This window comes from Amia ocellicauda, chromosome 6, assembly GCF_036373705.1.
Source record: "Amia ocellicauda isolate fAmiCal2 chromosome 6, fAmiCal2.hap1, whole genome shotgun sequence".
Classification (NCBI taxonomy): Eukaryota; Metazoa; Chordata; class Actinopteri; order Amiiformes; family Amiidae; genus Amia; species Amia ocellicauda.
Window position 1 is genome coordinate 31,719,983 of NC_089855.1, and position 9,248 is coordinate 31,729,230.

Genomic DNA, 9,248 nt, shown 5'->3' on the forward strand with positions numbered 1-9,248 from the left:
TCCTTCTGTCCCCAGATAAGTCCAAGCAAATCAGCTCTCAGTCATCTGGGTTTAAGTCTACAGAGCGTGCCTCACACTTGAGCCACACGTGGTCACAGAAAAGCCAGTTCAGCATTTTGTGTAGTAGTAAATACACAGTGATTCGGCTTTCTTAAAAGTATATATGATAAAGCATCACTTCTGCTACTTTTCTCTGACACGTTTTATCAGCTTAGAACTGCAGTATTACTACAGTGTTACCTTCCTTACTTTCATAGGCACCAAATGCCTTTTGCTCTTATGCTGGGCTCACCTAAGGAATTTTGACATTTGTCAGTTATCAGCAGCCTGGCAAGGGTAAGACAGCCAGGTACTTGAATGGGAGACATCCAAAAAACATGGGCTTGGTGTTTCAAGTGGAGTTGGAGCACCAATAAATAGCACTCTTCAACTTTAGCCAGAAATAGGTAAGCAAAGGTCTCTGAAAATTATATAGAACACTGTAATTTACAGACCATCTTAACAAATGAAACATTAAACTGAAGCCCTGCCCCCTACGTGAGACAATAAAGATCCCACAGCACTTATATGTTAATCTCACCTGTTCAAATGAAAGAAATAAAGACTAAAGTGAATGATAGTCTGCCACCCTATGAACCAACTTCTTCCCATTGTTGAATACTATCAAGTACTGCTAATAACTTTGAAAGTTGGGGGGATAAAGATGATCTTGTCTGTGTTAGAAACCTTACGTCAGAGTGGGATACAGAGATAAATCAGACCACACACACGGCCTCTAAAATATTTATCTGTGTTGCTGGGAAACAATCCCAAAATCAACTCACAGAAGATATACAATCCTAAACACACAATTTCTTCTCTCCGAGAAAAAAAAAAAAGATACGGAAATGGGGTTTTGATCAACAGATTTTCCCATGGCTGGTATAACATTTCAGGAGAGCTAAATATTGGCTGTTTAATTAAGAGATTGTAATGAATATGCAGGACTGTATAAATTATGTGGCATAAATCCAGACTTAACTGCTTACTTTTAAGGACAGAAATATGCTTGTTGCAAAGCTAGGTACACAAATATATACTTGAAAAACTAGCTTTTTTTATATACCAAAAAGAAATAATATGAACAATATATTGTAACCATTACATACTTACTTGCCCTTCTTTAGAGCATTCCAAATGCCTTGTGTTCTCATACTGGGCTATGGTAGTATTTTGAACACATTATTAATGTATAACTAGAGTTAAGTTAAAATATATTGCCAAAACGTCATTCAGGATGCTTACAACTTAAACAATGTCTTCCCATAATTGTACATTCAGTCAATAAATGATTGAAAGACAAGTGTTGCAGTGGCAATGTCGTCATTGGGATAAAGTACATTGCGCCATAGCGTCATTTTGCCTGGGTAGGGCTGTTTAGATGAGGTATCCATGGGATCTCTCTTTTCAAAAGAAAACGGTTACAATGGCAAAGCACAACCTGCACACACACCATTAGTCAGACACAGCACACGTCCCTACCCAATCTTACACCCAAAGAGCTGCTGACCTCAGTCTGCGTCTCCATTGATGCGCCGCGTTACCTGGCTCGGTTTACGCAGCCGAGCACAACAAACCCGGCGTCTCGCCTGCAGGACGGCAACCAGGCAACCGTGCATTCACAGGAGCAGCGCCGTCGCTAATGGGTGGGACTGAAGGGGAGCGACTGTGCGCAGCCCCCGGGACATATCGGTTCTTAGTGCCGCACATTAGGTTGAGTGTTTGACCCCGAGCAGCACAGGCAGCTCTGGGATGCGCGGGTGGACACCGACTGCCGGAAAACTTGGCGTTCTTGTGGCGCGGATTTCCTGGCTTCTGCGCAGCGCTGCACAGTGCTGGCGCTCCCATTGGCGCAGCGGCGCGGCGCGGCGGAAGTCTGCGTTACAGGGACGGATGTGCAGTTCATTGTCCCCTCGCCCTCGCTTGTGCTGCGCATAGTACTGGCAGCGCATCCCGTTTTGCAATGTCAGATCTTGGCCGGCTCTCCTCAAGTGCCTGGGATACGTGCAGAAACCCCACAGTGCTGACGTCCACGGCGCTTCCTCCCATTTCCTCTCCAGTTTCCACGCAGACGCCCATACCAGCACGCATCCCTTTCGCCTCCAGTGCGACGGGTCGTGGTTATGTGCACGTTTTCAGGATCTCACTCCTGCTCGATCAAGCTAGAGACCTTATGATACGGGGTTTTGTTTATGGCAACTTAATCTGAGATCTCGGTGTTAGGGATGTGAGGAAATGGTGTAACGCTAGTTATGCTGATTTCGATTTCACTTTTGTTTGCAGTTCTGTTTTCCCTTGACGGCCGTGTCGAAACTGGGATGATGTGTCCTGGTGATTCACAGTCTTATGACAGCTGTAACGTCAATCTGGAAAATGGCAAGCAGGGAAATGAAGTGTTTTACGATATGCAAAGCTGGCCTGGGACGCAGTGATGTCAAATCAACTTCATCGCGCGTCTCTCCTGTGAGATTCAAAGGCGTTTTACTGGGATGACTTATGGTATTGCAACAGTATTGCCATACAGATACCTCAATAACATGCCTTAGCCTAAGATATTTAATAGGATTTAGTTCATTGATTTTGTTGGCTGATGCCTTTATCCAAGGTGACTAACATAGTTGATCAAACACTGGCACATAATGTTCAATATACACAGTAAACGGACACATTACTATATTTATTACACATCCAAGGGAATTAAATGAAGGTAAAATAGATTAAAATGGTGTACAGGTGTAATCTGAACATGCATCTTAAAGGGCCCTCAAAAGGTGATCAGAGAAAATAAATAAATTCAAAAGAATCTGTGTCTGTCTAGACTATTCATACACACAGTTAAGTTGGAGGTTCAGTGATGTATTTAGTGTAATAAACATTGTTCATAAATATACATAAATGTATCCCTATTGTTTTCAGGCTGTACCAGAGAAAGCTCTAAGAACTCCAATTAACTGAAATGAGTTAAGATGGGTGTGTGTACTGTACTTGATATATTGGGGTATCAATGTGTTAGAGGTGTGTTTTCTGGTCCCAATGCCATCTCACACACACATCTTCAAACAGTCTGAAATGAACCTTTGGTTTGTTCTGTGGGGCTTTTCTTATAGCAATTGCTACACTTGAAACAGGGACTGTGAACTGTTCCCCAAAACATACACTTGTATTAAATATGTGTTTGAAAGAAAGAAAGAATGAAAGAAAAACACAAATTTCAGCAATACTCAAGAAGAGATGTATACCAACAGAATAAGATAATCATCTTCATAAGATTTGTGAATGTAAGTTTGTCCTGTTTGGCAAAATAATCAGCATATCATTTATTAATGTTTTCATTTAATGTAAGCAAAAAACCTCTATCTTTAAGGAGATAATCACATCACTCCCTCAAAACTAGATTTCTGCCAACATCAAGAAAACAATGATTTACTTTCCCAATCCTTTCAAATAATTGAATACATCTAAGCATCCATCCATCCATCCATCCATCCATCCATCCATCTTCGAAACCGCTTATCCTGGTGAGGGTCTCGGGGAAGCTGAAGCCGATCCCGGCAGGCATAGGGCGCAAGGCAGGAATACACCCAGGACGCCAGTCCATACATCTAAGCAAGATATTCTAATATTCTAATACCCAACAGTATTTTCTCATGTTTCAGGTTGCTAGTTAGATTAAAAATCTTATCACCTCCACAGTTTGAATTATTGGTCTAAATCAAGACAAATACATTTGCTAAAATGTGTTTTGTTTTTTTCCATGTAACCCCAAATCAGTTTTTATGTTTCAGTGCAAGGTTTTGCATGATGGATGAAAAACAATCTATACATTTCAGCCAATTTTCTAAAGGCATGTGAAGAAACCAACCATCTATTTTTCATTTCCTTGCTAAATGTATGTTGATGAAAATGTATCTTGAGATGTTTCAAAAACAGGGCACATATCCTAGGGGCCAGAAAAACTTTTGACTATCGCTCAGTAAAAAAAAAAAAGAGGTACACAGATGTGCATAATGTGATATAATTCAGCCGCCTGCCAAGCATTACTGATATGTCGTAAAACTAACTGCCACACGCTGTGCTTTTTATATTTTTTGCTCACCATCCAAAGACGCAGAAAGACTCCCTCAGGTGTCTCTCTGAGTGCTCACTTGCAGTTCACTACATGAAAGTAAATGGTAGAGGTCAGGTTCAGATCAAAGCTCTCTCTTAGTGTGCTGGTTCGGAAGATGTGTGAGCAGACGTGTGGGTGGAATATTGTATCTGTGTGTGAATGTTGCTGTGCAAGTGAGCGTGGGTGAGTGAGTGAAGAAATAAGTTCATCTCTGATAAACGGAGTATGCAGTTGGGGGGCTGGGGTGTAGGCCTGGGTGCCTCTGAGATTCAGGAAAGTTTTAAGATATTTTAATCGATATGTAAGGGTTGTCTTTTTCTTCCTGAGTTGACACTCACATTAACTTCTGCATGAAGTGACAAAACACGTCACACTGTATGTCATAAGTTCGATTATTATATTTTAATCATTGGCGTTGGTGTTTCAGCGTTGGCCGTGTTCCGGCCTCAACTGTATGCATCACCAGCATGAGTTGTGTCTGGATTTATGCATGTTGGGGAGAAAGCAAGCAAATAAGCCAGAGTTTTATTATGAATTGAAATAACTATAAACTCAAGCAATGCAGTCACCCAGTATTCCTCTAGGCCCCTACTATTACCTCAAACTGCATGAACAAATTGGGGGAGTGGAAGTTGACTGCATCCGTAAGAGGCATGCCACATTCTACAGACTACAATAAACCTCCCCAAGCTAAACATGCATGGTGTGCCACCACATCATCGAAACACAACAGTTGAACCGGACCCAAAGCTGCCTGCCATACTGCATTTGATTCTCCAAACTGAGATGAATCCTTCAGCAGGTACAGAAGCTGCTAACAGCCAGGGACCTGGAAGACGTGTGAAGCGGGAAGTGCAGAGGGAAAAGATGTTGTTACAGGATTGAAGAGGTGCCACTGCAACCTGGAAAGACACGCTAGCGGGCCGTGTCAGGACACCGATTTGTTAGAATGTATCTTCAATAGTAGAAAAGGGGGATTAGCCGAGGAAGACTGAGAATTTGGCAAGAGTGGCAGCCAATAAAACAGGATGGAGGAGGAAGTAAATGCATCACTCTAGTATTGTATTCAGAAACAGGGACCAACCCAAGGATAGGTGGAGTCCAGCTGCATTTAAATATGTATACAAGTATGGAATAACTTGACTAATTAATACAGCAGCTTTTCATAATATACATGTCAGGGCTGGGCTGTGTCTTTAAGGCTGCAATGGCACGTGTGAATGCCTGTGTGTGTGTAAGAGTGTGTTTGTGTGAATGTGCTTGCATGCCAGGGATAAGAGCAATCAGTCCAATCAGTTGTGTGCAGTGGCCGAGCGTGACTTTATTTCCTGTGGGGGGGGAAGTGCTTTGCAGAAGTGTAGGGTCAGAAGTAGGAAGAGAAGACATGACACTCGAGGTTCAGTTTGAAACCCGAAGACCAAAACACATGGTGGTGCGACAGACGAGTTCTCCTCTCATAGCCTATTCTTGCTGTGGTTTCCTATGAGAGAGAGAGAGAACCAGAGAATGAGAGAACAAGAGAATGACAGAACGACAGAAGCGTACAGACATGGGGCCACTGAAAGCAACAGAGAGATCTCTTGTCAAGGCAGGGAGCACAAGGCTGCCATGCACAGCTGCTTGTAATAAACCTGTTCTTGTGGCTGTAGTTCACAGGCAGTGAGTTGGTTCCTCCCCAGGTCAGCGCAGTGTGCCGAATGACGCAGTTTCACGGAGGAATGCTCAAAACCGGTTAATGTTATACAGCAGGCCGGGGAGCCTGACAGTGCATTCCTTTTGAGGCCCATTTTCAAGTTCAGGAACCTGCCCTACTCTGAATTACTTTTTTTTTTACCATCCCTCTCATTTATTTGAATGTCTGCCAGGGACAAAATGCTCCATGGGTAAAAACTAACTGGGAAAATAAATGCTGGTTTGATGTTCTACCCAGCAGACAAAATGAGAAAGATAACAAGAACAGTTAACTGAATGCTCATCTGGGAATGCTTTGCTTAGTGATTGTATAGAAATAGAAACAGAAGAAGGAGCTGCTGTTCTTTTCTTTTTTTTTTTTCATTCAAATAGCACATTCCTGCCTCACCTTGCATTCCTCAAATGTTTCCCCAGGAATGGCTGCTTAATATGTTTGAAATGATTTAACTATTTGAGAGTTATTGAAAGAGTATGCTATTCTCTCATTTGTTTGTTTATTATTTAGCTTCATGTCATGCTTAGCTAAGACTGTTTTGTTTGAAGAGTGAAGGAAAACCAATCAAATCAGTCGTTTGTCATCCTGTGTTTTCGGTATCTTAGTTTCCAAGGCCCCCTGTGCTTCTGTTTGCAAATGCCTTCTTTAGTGTCCAAAATTCATTTACTTTTGTTTCTTTGTGTTCTTTTTTTCTCCTTCTGCCATGTTGCTTTTGTTTTCTTGGTGTGTTTCCTCCATCTTTAGTTTTTGTTAACTTTATTTACTATTGACTCTGTCTTCACCATAAAACAGATCTGATTCGATGCTGTAGAAGTAATGTTGTCATGTGAAATCCCTCAGCACAATCCAGATTGGCCTTCCTGGAGAGAGAGGTCTATCTTGGAGGCCGGCCGCGTTAAAGTTGGCCAGAGGCAGTTGCCGACTCACTAATTTAGAACGATTTTCTTTCTTTTGTTATATCGTGATGTATCATTAGATCATGATATATCCTTTGGAAATATCTTCCCTCAGTCTGAAGTGAACCTCTGTATTGCATTTGCACCAGTTTCGCTTTCGACCCAGATTCTTTCCAAATTTAAAAGACTATTTTGACCTCAGTAAAAAAGCTTAAATCTTTAAAAAAGAATAAAACTAAACCAACGTGTAAAACTGATTCAGACCCACAAGCCCAAAGTATACCCTGTCCCAGTATGAATCAGCCAATTAAGCCACCAACCGCTTGTAGATAAGCTCTTAAACAGGAACTGCTAACAGACCTCTATCTCTTTTCACATACCAAGTTTATTTATTTATTTATTTAAGACATTCAGTCTTCACTGATGCCAATCTAGCTTTAACCACTGATGGTGTCTGCTGTGAAGGGAGGCCTGAAAGGTAAGCCAAGGTCATGCAGTTGTTGTTTGTTTATTGTAATTGCTTCTTGTGACTCATGAAAGCGCTTTCCCGCCCGATATGGCGAATAGAAAAGGCCCAAGAGCTACTGTACCCGCTGCTTTCACAGAGGGAGCAGGATGTGGGCGGACGTGTCGGGCCTCAGTTGCACTAGTGAATGTATTGATATTTGTAGTGGAGATCCCTACTGCAAAGGTTACTCTGTTTGCAGCGGCTCTGGGGATTTCCCCCCCATGTGCATTATGTATGAATCAGCCACCTAGCCTTCCCTTCCCCACCCACCAACTCGGTGCTCATCTGAGACCGTAGGCGACTTCTGCACGGTCACACAGACATACTTAGAACCTGGCCTAGCTAAGGCGTTTATAGGAATTTGTTTACCTTTTCAAACACTGCACTGAAATAACGTAATTTGGTCTGGATTTTTTTTTCTTTCTGAGCTCTAGTGAGGATTCCGTATGTGAGATCGATAAGTATATAAGTTGCTATAACTAATGATATTTAATGAATAATTAAATAAAAACTATACATGACTAGTATATATATATTTTTTATTATACATTGATGTATACATTAATAGAGTAGCAGTCACACCCATTCGCAGCCTTCATGTACATAATTGAACATCATAAATATTGTTCATTAAACTATGTGTATTTATTTAGGCCTTCTGACTATGTCTGTGTCTAGCCTGTATTACAGGGACTGGCATGAATTTGTTGGGCTTGTCAAAAGATCGGACACGCCAGCTAAACTGCTCTTTAAAAGCACAGCATGGCATGAGGAAAGCTGAGACCTGACGTTACTTGACCCGTGTCACCAAGCCTTGCCAGCAGTCCGGGAGGATGTCGATTACAGTGTGACACTGAAAAGAGCAGCACCAGTGGGTGTAGTCAAACCCAGCCCTGTATGAGGGCGGGCATGTTATTCTCTGGTCACCAGACACAGACTTCGCCCAACCAGCAGTTGCTCTGCTCTGAGGACATCAACACCCCACAAAAACATTCTATAAGATTATCCGGGAGAAGACATCTGCTTCAAGGCATGCATTTCTACAGCCTTCACTCTGCTGGGCTTGTTGTTGTTGATGTTATCTGGGGGTCAACATGTTTGTTAACTGCTTCCCAGTTCTACCATTCTTTGTGCTGAAGTCTCACCTCTAAGAATAAAATACTGTATTCTACTCTAATGGACTCCAGCCCTGGTCCTGGGGAATTTATAGGCCACCCCTACATTTTGAAAGATTGCAAACAGGCTTGTTACTGTTCAGAAAATCTAGTCATTGCTTCAGCTAAGACAGCTCTGGTATTCAAGGACTGAAAGGTATTCAGGGGTTTGGTTCAGGTGTCTGTATTACTGAATTTATCAGAATGCCTGCTCAATTGATCAGAATGGAAGGTATTTGTGACTATAAAATTACAATTTAAGGTTGGTCTTTATAAACTGATCAGTCCTGTTCTATATACTCAAAGGTTTGTTTCCATACTGCAAGCCCACGCTGCTGACTACAGTACAAATGCGGCGGGCAAAAGAGTGATCCAGCTTTCCAATTCAAATCCAGAACTTTGATAATGACTGTATTTGCCTGGCAAGTCACACCAGTTTTCGCAAAGCATTTACATAATATGCAAAACATAAGAACATAAGAACATAAGAAAGTGTACAAAGGAGAGGAGGCCATTCAACCCATCGAGCTTGTTTGGTGTCCATTAGTAACTAAGTGATCCAAGGATCCTATCCAGTTTATTTTAAAATGTTCTCAAATTTTAAGCTTCAACCACATCGCTGGGTAGTTTGTTCCAAATTGTGACAACTCTCTGTGTGAAGAAGCGACTCCTGTTTTCAGTCTTGAAGCCCAATTTCCATTTGTGTCCCTGCTGATCTAGAAAAGCTCCTCTGGGTTGATGTGGTCGATGCCTTTCATGATTTTCAAGACTTGAATCAAGTCCACACGTAGTCTCCTCAGTTCCAGGGTGAAAAGGTTCAGTTCCTCAGTCTCTCAGTAGGACATTCCCTTCAGAC